Source organism: Natator depressus, chromosome 9 (assembly GCF_965152275.1).
Source record: "Natator depressus isolate rNatDep1 chromosome 9, rNatDep2.hap1, whole genome shotgun sequence".
In the NCBI taxonomy this organism is placed as follows: domain Eukaryota; kingdom Metazoa; phylum Chordata; order Testudines; family Cheloniidae; genus Natator; species Natator depressus.
In genome coordinates this window covers 67700950-67718531 of record NC_134242.1, presented here as the reverse complement: position 1 = coordinate 67718531, position 17582 = coordinate 67700950, and the positions used below count along the sequence as shown (strand labels likewise).

The window sequence follows — 17582 nt, the reverse complement described above, 5'->3', positions numbered from 1 at the left end:
AAAAAAGGTAAATGCTGCCCATTACTCTACTTGATCCATTGAGAGATGTCAAACTGAGCATTTCTGTTTCTCTTTACACTTGAAAGAGGTCACAGAGAAGAATCAGAGATTTAACAGCTGTCTGAACATCATATTCAGTATCAGAAAAGATGAATGAGAGAAGAGAAGGTAAAAGCTATGTGAACTGTGTTCTTTTGAGCCTGGCCTTTTATTCTATTTCTGCTGGAAGATGTCCACTTCCACGCATGGGAAATTAGGTAAATGATAACGCTGTCATACTGGCAGCCGCTGATCATGGCATACTTACCTTCACTACAGACAAGAAGGAAGGAGGGGGAAATGTTTTGGTCGGAGTTTCATCAGCATTTCCTATTTTGCCACCATTGACTGATCAAATGGCTGTTTAGAAAGTATTCTCTCCTTTTGTGAAAAAGGGCAACATTTCCATTGTGTGCATGGATTGGATCCTAAGAATAATCCTGAAAATAGATTACCATTATGAAACTGCAAGCTCCACTATTCCACCCTGGGCACTGAGGATAATTCAGGCCGCAATTCTGCAAATATGTACATGTGTGCTTAACTATCCCCATGTGAGAAGTCCCATTGAATTCAGTGAGACTACTTACATGGATAACAGCTCTTTGGTAGATGAGTTTAGCCAGATGTAAGCTGATTTCCTGTAATGTTAACCAAAAGAGCAAGTAAGACTTCAAGAGAAAGTGGGCTATATGGAATAATCTGTCCAGTAACTGGCTGGATATTCACTATTGCTTTTCATTCTGTTTGAAGAACAAGCATAACATAGGTCCATTTTCTCTATTTCTTCTTTCTTGCTCCTCAGGTGTTTATTTGATCACCGCAAGAATTTGGTCTTGTTAAAAAAAGTACATATTAAATGGATTAACAACTGGCTGATAGGTCTCAAAATGTAATTGTAAATGGGGAACCATCATCGAGCAACTGTGTTCTTGTAGGGTCCCTCAGGTAGGTCTATGCAATTAAATACCTATGACTGGCCCATGTCAGATGAATCAGGCTACAAGATTGTTTAATTACGGTATACATCTTGAGGCTTGGGCTGGAGCCTGAGCTCTGGGATCCTCCTCCCCCATTATGGGGTCTGTGATAAATGTGTGTGTTGGGGGGTAGGTCCCTTTTGTGGACACCCAGCCTGCCAGTTAGCTATAGAATTCCTATTGGTAGGCGTTCTCTACTTACTTTACCTGTAAAGGGTTAAAAAGTCTGCCTGCATGCATAGGTAAAGGGAAGTGAGTAGGCACTTGGCCAGAAGAGCGAATGGGAAGGCTAGAACTTTTTAAAATTGAAACAAGACTCCCCTTTTGTTGTCTGTTGTTGTTCTCTGGGGAAGAGGGGAACAGGGCAGCAGTTATGCTTTGAGAAGCTGAAGGCCAAGGATGAAAATCATCAGAATCATACCTAGAAATTGCTTATTTGGAAACCCAGATAGGTAAGTAGATCAAAAAATGTGTGGAAGATGTGATTAGGATTATTTCTTATTGGCTCGTGGACTCCTCTGTGCTAACTCCAGGTGCTTTTGTTTTGCTTGTAACCTTTAAGATAGCTTGATGCTTAATCTTTGTAATTGTTTTCATTTTAAGATCTAGCAAAAAGCCTAAATTCCAGGTGTATTTTCTTTCTTTTTGTTTTTAATAAAACTTACCTTTTTTAAGAACATAATTGGATTTTTGTGTCCCTAAGAGTTTTGTGCATATGTTGTTTAATTAGCTGGTGGCAACAGCTGATTTTCTTTGTTTTCTTTCTCAGCTCTTTCCGGGGGGGTGGGGTGGGGGCGTGAAAAGGCTTGAGGGTACCTCACAGGAAGGAATTCCCAAGTGCTCCTCCCTGGGTTCTCAAAAAGGGGTTGGGTTTTGGGGGTTTTTTTGCAGTTGGGTGGTGGCAGCATCTACCCATCCAAGGTCAGAGAGAACTTTGGGAGTTTAATACCAGCCTGGAGTGGCCAGTATTAATTTTTAGAATCTTTTCAGGCCCCCACCTTCTGCACTCGAACTTCCAGACTGGGGAATCAGCTTTGGCAGGGTCCCTGAGCCCAAATATCTACATTGCAATTAAACAGCATTGCAGCCCAAGCCTGAGCCACCTGATGTGGGCCAGCCTTGGGTGTCTAAAATTGCAGTGTAGATGCACTCTCAGGGATCAGTTCTTGACCCTTTGCTGTTATCCATGACCCAGAACAAAACAAAATTATTACTGATATAGTCTGCAGATGACAAAAAGCTTGGGGCAGTGGTAAATAATGAAAAGGACAGGTCACTGATAGAGTGAGCTTGATGGCTCATAAACAAGGTGCAAGCAACCAATATGCATTCTAGTACAGCCAAGTGTGAAGTAACACATCTACGTACAAAGAGTATACACAATACTTACAGGATGGGGGACCTCTTTCCTCGAAAGCAGCAACTCTGAAAAGGACTTGGGTGTTGTGCTGGATAATCAGCTGAACATGAATTCCCAGTCTGACAATCTGGGCAAAAGAACTAATGTGATCCTTGCATGTATGAACAGAAGAATATCAAGTAGAAAGGTTGTATTCCTTCTGCATTTTGCATTTGTGTGACTACTACTGCAATATTGTATCCATCTGTGGTGCCTGCAATTCAAGAAGGATGTTGGTAAATTAGAGAGGGTTCAGAAGAGAGCTGAGTCCAATTAAAGATTTATAAAACATGTCTTATGATACAAAATCTATTTAGCTTAACAAAAAAAAAAGGTTAAGAGGTAACGATTACAGTAAATAAGTACCTACATGGGGTACAGACATTCGATAACAGAGGGTTCTTCAATCCTGACAAAGGTATAACAAGATTCAATGGCTGGAAGTTGAACCTAGACAAAGTCAGCCTAGAAATAAGGTGCACGTGTTTAAGAGTGACCTTAATTAATCATTGGAAGAGCTTACCAAGTGAATTTTCCATCACTGGAAATTTTAAAGATCAAGATTGGAGGTTTTTCCAAAAGGTATCCTCTGGTTCAAACAGGAATTAATTCAGGGAAGTCCTATGGCTAGAGCCCTGCAAATCTGCAGATATCTGTGGACTATTTTTGTGGATCACTGATTGGATGTGGACACAAATTTTGTATCTGCTCGGGGCTCTACCTATGGCAGCAGTTCTCAAACTTTAGCAACCCCATGACCCCCATTTTGATTTAAAAAATTTTGAGGACCCCCAAGTCCCTCCCTGCTCAGCCCTTTCCCCATCCCCTTCCCCACAGCTACACACCTGCCCCTCCCCCACTCAATCCATCTCCCTCTCTGTCGCTCACTCTCCCCCACCCTCACTCTCTTTCAGCAGGCTGGAGCAGGAGGTTGGGGTGTGGGAGGAGGTGAGGGCTCAGGAAGGGAGTTTGGGTGTGGAGTGCAGGCTCTGGACTGAGGCAGAGGATTGGGGTGCAGGCTCAGGGAGGGAGTTTGGGTGCAGGCTCTCAGCTGGGGCAGGGGGTTGGGGTGTGGGAAGGGGTGAGGGCTCTAGAAGGGAGTGGGGTGTGGGGTGCAGGCTGTGGGCTTGGGTAAGGGGTTGGGGTGTGGGAGGGAGTGAGGGGTGTTGGCTCCGGCTGGCACGTACCTCAGGTGTTTCCTGAAAGCGACTGGCACCTCCCTCTGACAATGGCTCCTAGGCGGGGGACCCAGAGGGTCTCCACATGCTTCCCCTGCCCGCAAGCACAGCCCCCACAGCTCCAATTGGCTGCAGTTCCCGGCCAATGGGAGCTCCAGAGTTGGAGCTTGGGACGGAGGAAGAATGTGGCGAGTCCTTGCACCCCCCAGGGGCTACAGGGATGTGCCACCTGCTTCTGGAAGCAGCACGGAGCCAGGGCAGGTAGGAAGCCTGCTGAGCTGCTGGACTTGCTTCAGCAGCAGGCACTGAGAGGCAGGGAGGGAGGGGGAGGAGTTGATCAGCGGGCCCCCAGGTGTCCACAGACCCCAGCTTGAGAAATGCTGACCTATGGCCTATGATATACAGGAGGTCAGACTAAATAAACACAATGATCCCATCTGCCTGAAAGACTAATTTATTGGCAATAGGACTACTTGTCAAAACAAAGAAAACAGTAAAAATTTCTTTGAATTTGTCTCCTACATTGTTCTTTCCAAGCATTTCCTTGCTTTGATGCCAAGTCAGATTTATCTTACCCCAAAGCATTTACGTGGTTTTAAAATGTGTGTACTTTTCCTCCCATATTGAAAAGAAAAAATGATATTAAGACATATATTGTCTATTTTCTCATATAAGCAAACCTCTCACTCCCCCAATTTCCATGTAAAAATTGTCAGTGTAATAATCTGTCCTGTGAAAAACCATAATAACTTCATTACAGGGTTTTTATTTGTTAAAGATGTGTCCATGACTATCTGCAGGAAATAAAAACTATGTTTAAAAAAAGACAACCAAAAAGGAAAACTCCAGTCCATAGATAAAATTCTATTTACTCAGTCTACCATTCACAAATAAAGACCTGAACAAAATATTATCATTGCAACATGTCCTGAAGGTGACCAAACAAGCTTTGCTGAACAAACAGGGAATTCCACTGGTGAGTGGGCTTCCAGGCTTTTTAAACAGGATACAACTCTTTTTCTAGCTCCAACATATTGCAACTGATTACCAATTGGACAATACACCGATGACAGTTCTGGGACAAAATGAGGCATCTTGAGCCTCATGTCAATGTAGTTTTGGGGGAGAAATTCCATATTTTGGGAGGAAGAAAGGAAGGAAACAGTTATTTGACAGAGCTTTTTTGTGTGCATTTTTAAGGTTTGAAGGTGCTCAAGCACTTGGAATATTAGAAGTAGTCGTCGGCATGGAAGGATTTGTGGGAAAAAATACAGGTAAGATGATAAAGGGTCCACCATGATAAATGTGGTTTATCCCATGGATATCACCACTACTTATAAATATCTTTGAGGCAGGGGCCAGGTCTTTACTAGCTGACTCTGAAATACCACCAATATTTTGAGTGTTCATAAACAAATACATTCACATATACACACACAGACACAGAGTGCCAGTTTAATCCAACTGCTGAGATTTTACTAGCTCTTCAAAAGACTTTTATTCCATTTCCAAAAGAAAACTTTCTTCATCTGTATTCTCAAACATTCAGCATTACTTCCATCCTATTGTCAGTTTTCATTTTTGGTTTGTTTTTAGTTTGTCTCACAAAATTGCATAGTCTCCACAAGACCAAAGGCAAAAACTAGTTCAAAGTTACATTCGGAATATATTTGACTCCAACTCGAATGATGAAGACAAAAAGGGAAGATAATCAAGTACAACAGATGTCGGAACTATGGGAAAGAATAAAGAAATCTAATCTCATACATCAATTATGACAATACACACTGGGAAGAAAAAAATAGAATTGACGTGATTCTGGATTGTTGCATCACACATATCCAAAAATATTCTAAAAAGAAATGTAGATAATATCAAACTAAAGAAAACAAAATTGCCCAATTATGCTCCCTTCTCAATCACTGGTGTTGACAAAGGGACCCTATTATACCCGATGGTTCACTTTGTTGCAAAAGTGTTATTACCAGAAAGTAGCTGAGCTTTACACAGTTTCTATATAAATTGCTATATGACCAAGCTTGTGAACAGTATTTCATAGGAAGACTATTAGCTGCTGTATCTATAGGTCTATCTGGTGAAATAGCTCACTGTTTAGAGCAAACACCTAGTGTCTTCTTGATAAATAATCTCTGTGAGTGCATTCTTAACATGTCCCTAGGTTCAATGGGCTCAGTGGCCCACTTTGTTCCAGCTGGTTTCTTTACAACAGACAAATGATGCACTCCTGGACCCCTACATATTTATATTTTACTACTGCATGTAGGACAATCAAAGTACAACACTCAGATGAGCAGGGGAAAACCGTGACCATCTGGAAAGAATTTCAAGGGACTCGCATTTTTATTCTGCACTTGGCAATAGAAGCTGAACTATATTTATTTACTAACCAATTTATTTGAGCATTTTATTTATTACAGCTGTAGCTCACGAAAGCTTATGTTCAAATAAATTGGTTAGTCTCTAAGGTGCCACAAGTACTCCTTTTCTTTTTGTGAATACAGACTAACACGGCTGTTACTCTGAAACCTATATTTATTTATTTTCACTGATTTTTATCCATTTTACAAAGGTGAATTTTCTTTCGCAACCTCAAACATCAGCCCTGCTGAGATTCTGTATTGGCTCACAAAGATTATTGCAGGCTTAGGGCCCTAAATATCATCTTATGACAAACTACTAGGAACTCAAATACCACAGCCTTTATGCAGGCAAAATACATGTCGGCTTCATGGAACTTTGGTTGCTGCATCAGAATGAAACAGCAGCCAGCCAGCCAGCCAGCTGGTGGTACTCAGTGGATTTCTGCTCGAGACCCAGCAAAGGGACTGCAGTACTGAACTATTACAAACAGTGTAGGGAAACGAACAAACACCACTCTAAATATTTATTGAAAAATCTTTATAATTTTAGAAGTGTTTTTTTATATTAGTCTCCATCTTCGGACTAAAAATATTTAACTAAATTTCTTAAGAATAATATAAACATCCATATATATATATGATATTTTGAACATTGCCTTCAAGTTCAAGATTAACAAGGGAAAAGTTCAAGATTAAGGATAACATTCCGGCCAAATTATTATTTCATTGTTACCAGCAACATGGCCTAAAACCACCCCTTTTAAAGTTTGAATCTGAACAGCATCATGGATTTATGGGATACCTGAACAGCACAACACTCTATTAAAATGGCTCAGCAGCAGTGAGACAAATGAACTGCTGGACTGAGCAGGATCAACTCAGTTATAGTCAGTGGAGGCCCACCAGCTTACCTGGGATCACAAAGAGTTTGAAACTGAAGAGAGATCAGTATTGTATGCATGGTACTGGATGCCTCCTGAAAGTGTTTTTATAATACACCTTACACACTCCCCATCTGAAACACACTGACATTGTATCTCCAACTACTGACTCCATATAGGGATTGCTTTAGAGCATCACTGTCTTCTGGGAAGACCAGTTTTTAAAATAATGGCAGACTGGTGGTGGCAGCACTTGAATGGGAGTATACTTGGAGGTTTTAAGATACACTCTTCCCTTTAAGTCACTATTTAGTCCTCTTTTTGAAAAAAAAAGAAGGTAACAAATAATATGGCAGAGCTGTGGATGAGTATCAATGCATGTGCTGTTATTAGAATTAAGATTAATGTTTTACCATCATTGTTTGAAATTTTTAACAAACCTTTTTTTCAGTGAATTTTCTAGTTAACTGGTCCAATTACAATATATCCTAGTCCTGAAAATAGCAGGGAATGGCAATTTACATTTGACAATGCAAGCATTAATTTAATATCTGCAATAACAGCCATTTGATTAGCACACCTGTCTAGAGACACCAAAGTAACCCTAAGATGAGCTGATAGAGCTCATTACAATGTGCAACATTAATATACTGCAGCTTATAACTGCTCCTGCCTTTGATGGCTAGATAAGATGCCAAGGACCTTTTGTAGGATCATTTGTTGGCTTAGTCTGAAGCTAATGCAAAATAAATGTAAAGGCAGGTACTACAGTTAAATGGTAGTAGTTTAAATACAAAATATTACCGATTGGCAGCCAGACCTATTGCAGACTGTAATTTACAACTATTCCTATGCCGTTTAAATAGGATATTAACATACATAAATCTGATTGCCTTCTCTCACACACCAATGCATCATTCAATATATTTAACTATTTGCAGACTAGCTGCTCCTCAACACCCTCTCCCCCATCCAAGTCACAGATGAGACATTCACTTAGCCTAAGTAAAAGTTGAGGTTTCTAAAACTGTCTTCTTATATGTATATTGTTACCGCATTTTTAGCCTCAGATTCCCTCTTTGACACTGCTTCAGTAATGTTTTGCTATTTCTAGTCCAAAAATTAGTTTTGAGTGTATCGTACGCTAAAGCACAAAGGAATAGTGTTTAGCCATGCTATTTACTGGGAGGGGATAAAGTATTAAAACTTGCATTGTGTAATCCACTTATCTATCTGTATGTATGAATTCTGTGCCCATCTGCTTAATACATTGAAACCTGTGCCCAATTGCCATCCTGCAACTTCATCCTTGCTCCTGCATTTTCATTTAGATTAGATAGCAAGATAAAGAGGAAACTCCAGGGAAAGGAAAAGGAAACTGCCCTAATCTTGGTTGAGAGTAATTTTCTCTTCCAAAGGGATCATGAGGTTTGTTTGTTTTCTACCACAATGTATTTAATAAAAAAGTAGATATGCTCCAAGTAATTGAAAAACCAAGTATGATCTATGCAGAAATACTAAAAGTTTCATCAATTCAGATCTAAAAATCTGTCTTATCCTTTCACGCAAATTTTATAATATCCTTTACAGCAGGCTAATTCATGCTCCAAAGACTACTTCTAGGGCCAAATTCTGGACACATTCAGTTAACTAAAGTCTTTTTATTGGTCTAATGAGACTAAGATTTGGCTCTTTCTTCTGTAATTTAAATATGGTCCTATATATGGTCATATACAGAACCTTACATCTGCAGTACTACTTTTGTACCAGCTTCCAACTTGTGACTGTGCAAACTTGTCTTTCAGTTGATAGAATTATTTTTCTTTGCCTGATCAACTTTCATAGCAACTGAATTACCAACCAAAATGACAATAATCTACTGAAGTTTCCAGTTTATCTGTTATATTAGAAAGGAAGCTATTAACCTCAGTGCTTACAGACTTAACCTCTGAAAGACTTTCTCATATACACACACACACATATTGTATATTATTAGTACTGATGTAGAGACTTCAGAATTTCTAAGAAGAGCAAACTTCTCAACAGGAAGCAAAGTACAGAAAACAGTAAAAGAAGAAGATGATGAAGAAGAAGCTTCATCTAGACATTCAGAAGACAATACCCATCTCTCCTCAACTAGAAACACGCAGTCTAATTAAATACAGCTGGAGACTGCATAAAAGAAATTCATTTAATTAACTGGCAACCTGCTGACACTGTAATTAAGCTATGAAGACTCAACTGCCTCATACCAGATTTTAAAAATTAGTCAATTACATGTGCTGGGAAGTTTGCCTTACACCTCAAAGACAACTGGCAAACTAGTGAAAATGAACTTTATTGTGAAGATGAAATTTCTTTATGTTTATATGTGCAGCAATAAAAAGACCTGCCATTGGTGAATATAATGATAGGAAAAGTTTTGAGTACAGTGACAAGAAGTTCTGCTACACTGTTTCTTCTCTCGAGAAGCAGGGTGTCAGACCAGTTTCTGGGGGTTATGACCACCCTCCCTTTCTTTATGAGTACGTGGAAGGGGAACATGCAAACTTTCTCTCGTAACTTGGGGGCTAAAAATTTTCCATACCGTGTTAGAACATTCTGTGCAAAAAGCATTTCCCTTAACTGCTGCTACTGCAGTTATCTAGTAATGAACCTCTGGTTCAAGTATAAACTTGCTTGAATTTGCAAACAATGTGCACTGCCAGTAGGAAAGTCACCAAATTCAGCCATTTTATCAACCTTTGAGTCTTTAGTTGAGATCCAGAATAAAGCACGACTTACTGTACTAATAGTTACAACAAGTTGGAACAAGGAAGATTTGTACTTTCCTCATGTTTCACTACCTAATGGAGCAATGATAATGCTTCAGCTGAGTGGACATTAATGGAAGCCATCTGGTACATTTTCACTCCTTTTCAAAAAGCCAACCGCATCATGTCCTTTGAAACCACTACTTACAAATAATCCCTGTAACTGGTTTCTCCAGTAACATTTTTGAAAAAAACATGCTGAAATTATGTTGACCCTGATCTGTATTCATGCCCCTTATTAACAGTCTAGACAAAATGACAACAGTGTGTTACTTTTTAACGATCCCAGGCTTTATAGCTTTGCAGCTGCTCTTAGAAGCAACCAAAATTCAAAGTTTCAGGGTAAAATCTAATCCCAGAAAAAGCAGCATTTAGCAGTTAGAACAACAAGTCTAAAGTAGAACTTCTGGGTTCCTTTTCTGGCTATCATCCATGTGACCTGTCTGCATAGGCATAGTTGGGGGGGCAATGCCTCCCTACCCCCCCCCAAAAAATTGCAAGCCTCAGGCGTGCATATAGTTTGCCCCCTCCCCCAGGAGCAGCCCCATTGACCTGACAGGAGCTGCTCCCCGCAAATATAGAAGTCAAACTACACTTATATTTGTCAGCTATGTCTGTACGTATAGAACTGTGTAGAGCACAGTGTGTACAGCTACACAATGCAGTAACAGGCTCCAGCAGCGGGGAGCTGCTGTAGCCTATCCCCTCTGCCTCCTTGCTGCTGCAGCTATTCCTTGCAGTGGGGAAAGGCTCTGGCAGTGGCGAGGCAGCAGGACACCATAGTGCTCAAAATAACAGTGACAGGGGAGGCACTGCTTGGGCACTTAGAAGGCCTTTGTAGAATATACACCAGGATTCAGGCATGTGGGGTGCTCTAGTCTCTAACCTGCGCTTCACCATCTACATTGCTATTTCTACCTGTGATAGCTGGGCATGCACTATCTGTACTCTACATGCTGCTATTAGTGTAAATGTACAGAGTCAGCCAAACCACACAACCCCTCTGTAATACAGCAGTATTTACCCACCTTACAAGCGTTTTGTGAAATCTAATTAGTGGGTGCCTGCGAAGAGCTTTGAGATCCAAAAGGAAACAATTATTTTATAATGCAAAAGTAATGAAAACTTGTTGTACATGAAATTGAGTTTCTTCAACCCATGAGAATCCATTTCCCATAAGAACTAATACAGCATGCATCAGTCTCAGAGGTCAGAAAAAATTAACTGTAATGGTCTAGAAGCTCAGCTGGTATAAACTGGCATAGCTGCACTGAAGTTAATGAAACTACTCCAAAGTATGCCGGCTGAGGATTGGACCAATCCTGCTTACAATATCATTCATTGTCATCTCATCTCTTTAAATAAAACCTGTAGGTTACGATATATGCTCAATAAATTAATCTAATTTCAAGAATTGATGCGGACTCACAATTTCTATTTAAAAATAACAGTGACGAGCACCAAAATTTCTGCTTAGCATTTTTCATCCTTTAAGTCTCAAAGCACTTATTTCATAAAAGTTGACAATCCTTCTCGTTTTACAGACAGAGGCACCATATGTCAACAGACAGATTTCCAAAAAAATATATTTTGAGGATGTCCCAATTTTTGTTCTCATGCGCCCTGAGACACCCGGCAGCTGATTTTCATAGGGATAGTCATCATTTTTTTCACTCAGATTTTTGCATGATTGGCACTTCTGAAAAATCATGCCCAAGATGTTTCAGACTGGGTACCAAAAAAATGATGGGCTGCATCTGAAAACACTGACATAAGTGACTTGCCCAATCTTTAAACAGCAGATATTTGGCAGAGGTGAAAATAAAGCCTAGCACTATATTAGCTGAGAATCAAGGCTTCCTGTCTTGCCAATTCACCTAATCTTTGAATAATTGTCTTTTTAACTGCTACCACACTTTTTAGGTAACTGTGGTCTAGGTGAAAATACCAGAAGGTGGGTGCAAAAATTGTTGAAAGACCATACTCCAAGAATAGTTATCAGTGGTTTACTGTCAAACTAGGGGTCCCACAGAGGTCTGTCTTGGCTTCAATATTTTTGTTCATGACTTGGTTAATGGAACGGAGAGTATGTTTATAAAAATTTACACATGATACCAAGGTGGGAGGGGTTTCAAGCACTTTGGAGAACAGGATTAGAATTCAAAACAACCTTGACAAATTGGAGAATTGGTCTGAAATGAACAAGATGAAATTCAATTAAGACAAGAGCAAAGTATTACACTTAGGAAAGAAAAATCAAATGCACAATTAATAATGGGAAACAACTGGCTAGGCAGTAATACTGCTGAAAAGGATCCAAAGATTATAATGGAATATGAGTCAACAAAACAATGCAGTTGCAAGAAAAGGCTAAAATCATTCTGGAGTGTATTAACAGGAGTGTCATGTGTAAGACACAGGAATTGTCTGGAGGTAGTCAGGCCTCAGCTGAAGTACTGTGGCCAGTTCTGGGTGCCACACTTCAAAAAAAATCTGAACAAATTGGAGAGAGTACAAAGGAGAGCAACAAAAGTGAAAAGAGTTTATAAAACCCAACCTATGAGGAAAGCTTAAACAAACTGGTCATGTTTAGTCTTCAAATATGGTAAGGGCTGTCAAAAAGAGGACGATGATCAATTGTTCTCCAATGTCCACTGAAGGTAGGACAAGAAGTAATGGGCTTAATCTCCAGCAAGGGAGATTTAGATTAGATATCAGGGAAAACTTTCTAACTCTAAATATAGTTAAGCACTGGAACCGGCTTTCAAGGGAGTTTGTGGAAATTTCAGTTCAGGAGTATGAAACTATTTTCTTTGTGTTCAATTTATGTATTCACAGCTAACTCCATACTCTCAAGATTTGAGGTACATTTTGAACCCAGGAACTCAAAGTAAAACTAATTAGAATTCAGAATTTCAATGATTTTTTTAATTAAAGTACAGGGTAAGCTCCATGGCAATGATTTGTAAGAGTGACTAGTAAGATCTGGGGAACAAGTGCTTAAATTGCCGCATCTACTACAGGCCCTTTGGCTTCAATTAGATTTATGCATATGCTTAAATACTTTGCCATATGGGAATGTGATTACACTTGTGGTTTAAATTACGCATGTCCTTAAATGTTTTGCTGAACTGGAGCCGATTTCCCTGGAAATCCTTCACAGGAAAAGTAGTGAAAGTTCCATTGTTTAGTCATTTGACACCAGATGTTGGAAAAATCAATAAAAGTACTCAGCACCTCATAGAATCAGACCCTTACAGCTAGGATGGTCAAAGCCCCAAAATACCATGAGTAACACAAGTTTGCAATCACAGCTGAGGGGTAGAGAGGACTAGGTGAATCAGTGTGCTGTCACTATTTCTAATTCTTTGGACAGCAGGCCAAATTTGCAGATACAACCAAGGTAGCAAGAAATTCATCATGGGAGGTCAATGTGTCAATGAATCTGCCAAGATGCAAGAAACTATTCTGATTATTATCACTATCTCAATTTAGTCTGAATGTTCTTCTACAGAACAAGTGAGGTTAGACAGGGTTAAACTGGATAATGTCATTCTAGAGATTATTGAGACTCACAAATAACCCTTTGAATTGTTTCAAATCAGATGACTAAGCATGAGCTGAGACAATGGTGATAGAGGGAGGGCACAAAAAGGAGGGAAGCACCAAAATGCAACTCTTAGTTGTTTTGACATACTCCAAAAACAGAGGTGATTTTCTTAGAAATTTAGGCCCCAATCCTTCGAAGAGCATGTACCCTTGTACCTATGCAGAGCTCACTGAAATTAATAATTGGGGTCCATTTATCCAAAACTCTCACAGGATCAGGTTAGTTATAAATGTATTAACAGCAGTTTTCGTTGGGTAAGTTACTTACTAAAATACTCTAGATATTCTGAAAATGACAAATCTAAGAAAGGGATATGGCAAATGGAAGAGAGGTATTCTGATCATCTCATATTTATTATCACCAGATTTCTTTCTCTGGAGTTAGCATAGACCAGGGGTCCCCAATGCTATTCCCACAGAAGGTTGGGGACCACTGGTGTAGACATAGAGAGAATCTGCAGGTGTTATAACAAGTTCTGGTGTTCCACATTGAATCCCTGAATTACAATCAAGACAATAGACGGGAGAGTGAGATGCAAAAAGATACATTGGCATTAGAAAAGGAATATGTCAACAGCCATATTTGGGGGCAGGAAATAGGGAATAAAAAAATCAAAGGAGAAATGTTCTGGTAGAGGTGAAATTACCACAGTTAAGTGAAGTAACTAAGAGAACATACAGAATAAATGGTGGAAGCAATGAAAGAAAAAAACACAATAGCTAATAGAACCCTGATAACCTAAGCATAATAAAAGCAGCAGGAGAATGAGAGCTGTACAGCACAAGCAGAAGAAAAATGACAATGATTTAACTAGGATCACTAAAATCTGCAGTCAACTCCAGCCCATTGCTATCTTTAAACAAAGAACAGAAATAGTGTAAATGAGTCACAAAAGAATAGAAAAGATTAAATCAAATATTCATTGCAAAAATATGCCACTGGTTTGTGGACAACACCTATTATGCCGTACTTAGCATCATATCCTAAAGTCATGAAAAACGTCATGACTATAAATCACCTTCTCCTAAAAGAACTGCAGAATGAACACACTATATTCTGCCTGTGTACATGTGTAATCTCTATATAAACACAAACCCATCTTGAAAGACTTCTTCCTAGTTTTGATCAGGCCATTTGTACCTGAAGTCCTTTGTAGTATTGTTTTGTTTTATTTCACCTGTGCAGCTTCATATGGTTAGAACATTTTCTTTGGTCAGGGTTTTGACACCTCTGCATGAGCTATTGTTTAACACCTCATCAGCTGGTATACATATGCTAACAATTGCTCTTTAGCACCCGTTTACACCTTCTCCGCTGTTCAGACACACACAACTATCACAAAAGATCAGCCTATGCCTCTCTTTCTGGTATTTATGAAACTGCTTTGAATAAACTGTTCCCCATAGAGATAATGTTCACAAAGTAACTCTGGCTGTCTCTAATTTGTGGAAGTTTACCACAAATTTCCCACCTCTTCAGGGAAACTGGTGGAAGATGCAGTGTAAACCATGTTCCCGTGGCCAGAACCATTTTACTATTTTAGTTACACTGTGGAAAAGCAAATCAAATAGAAACAATGGTAAAGAAATGGCCCTGGCAGCAGGAGACTTATCTGCAATGCAACTCCCAAGGGTCCTAACCCTGATTCTTATCTGGTGGGAATTTACTGGCAAATTTCTATACAGACAGGGCTGAAAATGATGGCTAAAAAAAATCACACTTTTTAAACTCGGTATGCTTTATTCTAGCATAATTTATAGAGGTATGCTTAGTCCAGATATAGTACTAACACTAAAAGATGCGACGAGAGGGGTAGAAAAGTATTAATACAATTAACAATATTTACAGCAATTTATATCCATATGCACAGAGATTGCTTTATCCAGAAACACTGAAATACAGTCTTCTCCTGGGGTAGGCCAGGGGTCATTCTGTATCTCCAATACTACACAATGTTGTCCCCGTCCTTTAGATTTGTATGCAGACTGATAATACTAGCTACTTGCAATGAAACTTCAGGTGAGTTATAATAAAGTCTCTCTTACTGAGATTTTTTTCCCCCCTAAAACTTGATTCAGGCATGACTCATTTAATGTATACAATTTTAGGTCTTTTGTAATCACATCCTTACTATGGGCAAAATCCTGTTGAGCAGGAGTTCTAGGTAAGAACATCATGTAGGAACCTCTTCCACTTTCCTCCCACAGCCATGTTTTACAGTTCTTCTACTCTCTCTCTCATAGAATACTCCAGAAGCCTTGCAAACAGAGCTTGTAAGTTCCTTGAACCATAACAATAAGTGCAATTGAGCTTACAGAAACCATAGCGGTTGTTTAGCGTTTACAAGCTTGACCGATATGGTGAAGCACAGCAATATAAGAGTCATGAATGGTCCATAATTGTCAGCATGGAGTCATACTGTTGTGTCACAGGGAGCCTGAGAAGCAATGCAGAGACATGGGCCCTTCAGTCAAATGACCCAGTCACCTGCAGGTTGACTCAGTTTTATGGGACTCCCTCACTGATGTTCAGGAGCATGTTCAGGGTTAGCGGGATAATGCCCCTGCATATTCTGTGTGGGTGGGTTTGCCAAAAACTAAAAAAACAAAAAACTAAAAAAAAAACAAAAAACCCAAACTAAATCAAATAAACAAACAAAAACAACTGACACTTATAGCCAGCTGAATACCCTTGAAAGAAAGTGAAGTTGAACTAGTGAGTTTTTTCCATACATAGGAGATAATAGGATCAACAATAGGATAGTGAGCATCATCTGGGTTCATTTCAGGTCAACATGCTGTCTCAACAACAAAAACACACTCTCCTCAAATCTACCTCAGGTCTTTCTGTTTGCTGGGGAATAAATGGGAACAAATTGTATCAAATCTTGTGAGAAGAGACTTTTATGAAATTTTCAGTCCTACCTGCTTCTGACAAGGCTAGGAAAGAATAGCTTTTTGTGTGGTACTGCTTCGCTTCTGCCTCCAGATCTGGTCAGAGTTGGGAAGTACAGAAGAAGACGAAATTGAGGAATATTTCAAGATGAAGGCTGTCCAAACATTTTCCATGGTTAAGCTTGGTTTTGCTTAGAGTTTGAGAAATGCTTAAAGGCTGAATGTTCTCTCCATCCTTTATGCAGACAACAATATTCACCCTCCCCAACAAGGATTTTATTGATGGGGTTGGGTAGATTAGAGAGACAACTGAAAAGACTGATAACTATACAATTAAAATCAGAAATATAATCTTTCTGCTTAACTATTCAAAACATCGAGCCTCTCACTATACATTTTTTTTTCTTTTTCTGCAATAATTCCTGTGTTTATTCCCATGGTATCAAAGGTACATACATGAATAGATTACTTTTTAATGTCAATGAATGCAAAGAGCAAAGAGAAATTTTCCCTGGTTGAGGTTGCTATGGTGAAGAAGGTATAAGCGAGGAGTCAGGGCCAAGAGATATAGTTGGAAATGAAAAAGAAAATCAAATGCTAGAGAAAAGTAAGGCCACACAGAAAACTTGTATGGCTGAAACCAGCTCATAACCACTTAAATGAAATATGAAGGGTACATTTTTCAATGTATTACATTGGGGCACTGTGTGACAATAAGGAGAGTTGAAGTTTCCTAGCTAAAAGCCCGTGCACTACGTTTGTAATTACTACATGAACATTAGGTGCAAATCTGGAAGCCTTCCCACACTACAACCAAGTGCAGCATTGGTATTGCATTGATTTACACTATATGAGTAGGTGGGAAAAAGTGCACCTGTGAGGAGAGTGTTGACAGTTCTGTGTCTGTAGTACAGTTGCCCTAAGGTATCTTTCCATCCCAGCCTTTTCTTGGGGAATTTTTCCAGACGACTGGGAATTTTCATACAGGTGCCAAACAGTTGATTTAAAATGTTGGTTGTAAATTACCAGTACTGCGAATTATCTTTCCTATCTGTAAGGAGGCAGGCGCTAAATGCAAGTCTTTTGGGGTAGCATGACAAACCCAACACACTCATTTCTAATTGAAAACATTCAAATGTCCTCAAATTGATGACAACAAAGGAGAACATCAGCTGGGGAAGAAGAATAAGCAGTGCTGTAGAAAAGAGTGTCTAACCTGCCTCTGCAGAATCAGACACTGTAACCCCGAGAGATTTGCACATTCCTATAAAACATGACAATCACACTTCTACTTCAGATATTAGAATGGCCTAAATCTCACGGCAAAGGAATAACATTAGTGCTTTCAGGCTTGAGTTCTCAAGATATCTTGTAGCATAATTTGGCTTTATGTTGTTAGCAAGTCTA

At 39.4% G+C, this 17582-nt stretch overlaps 1 long non-coding RNA gene across 1 annotated transcript in view; it reads right to left on the bottom strand.

The window, feature by feature from the left end:
* LOC141993561 (uncharacterized) overlaps positions 1–16620 on the bottom strand; it is a 103019-nt gene extending 86399 nt beyond the window's left edge. Inside the window, exons 1-2 of the long non-coding RNA XR_012640888.1 lie at positions 16206–16620; positions 2410–2632 (exon numbers count right to left, since the gene is read on the bottom strand). This is a non-coding gene — a long non-coding RNA (uncharacterized LOC141993561). The remainder of the gene's footprint in view (positions 1–2409; positions 2633–16205) is intronic.
* Between the last annotated feature and the right edge of the window lie 962 nt (positions 16621–17582).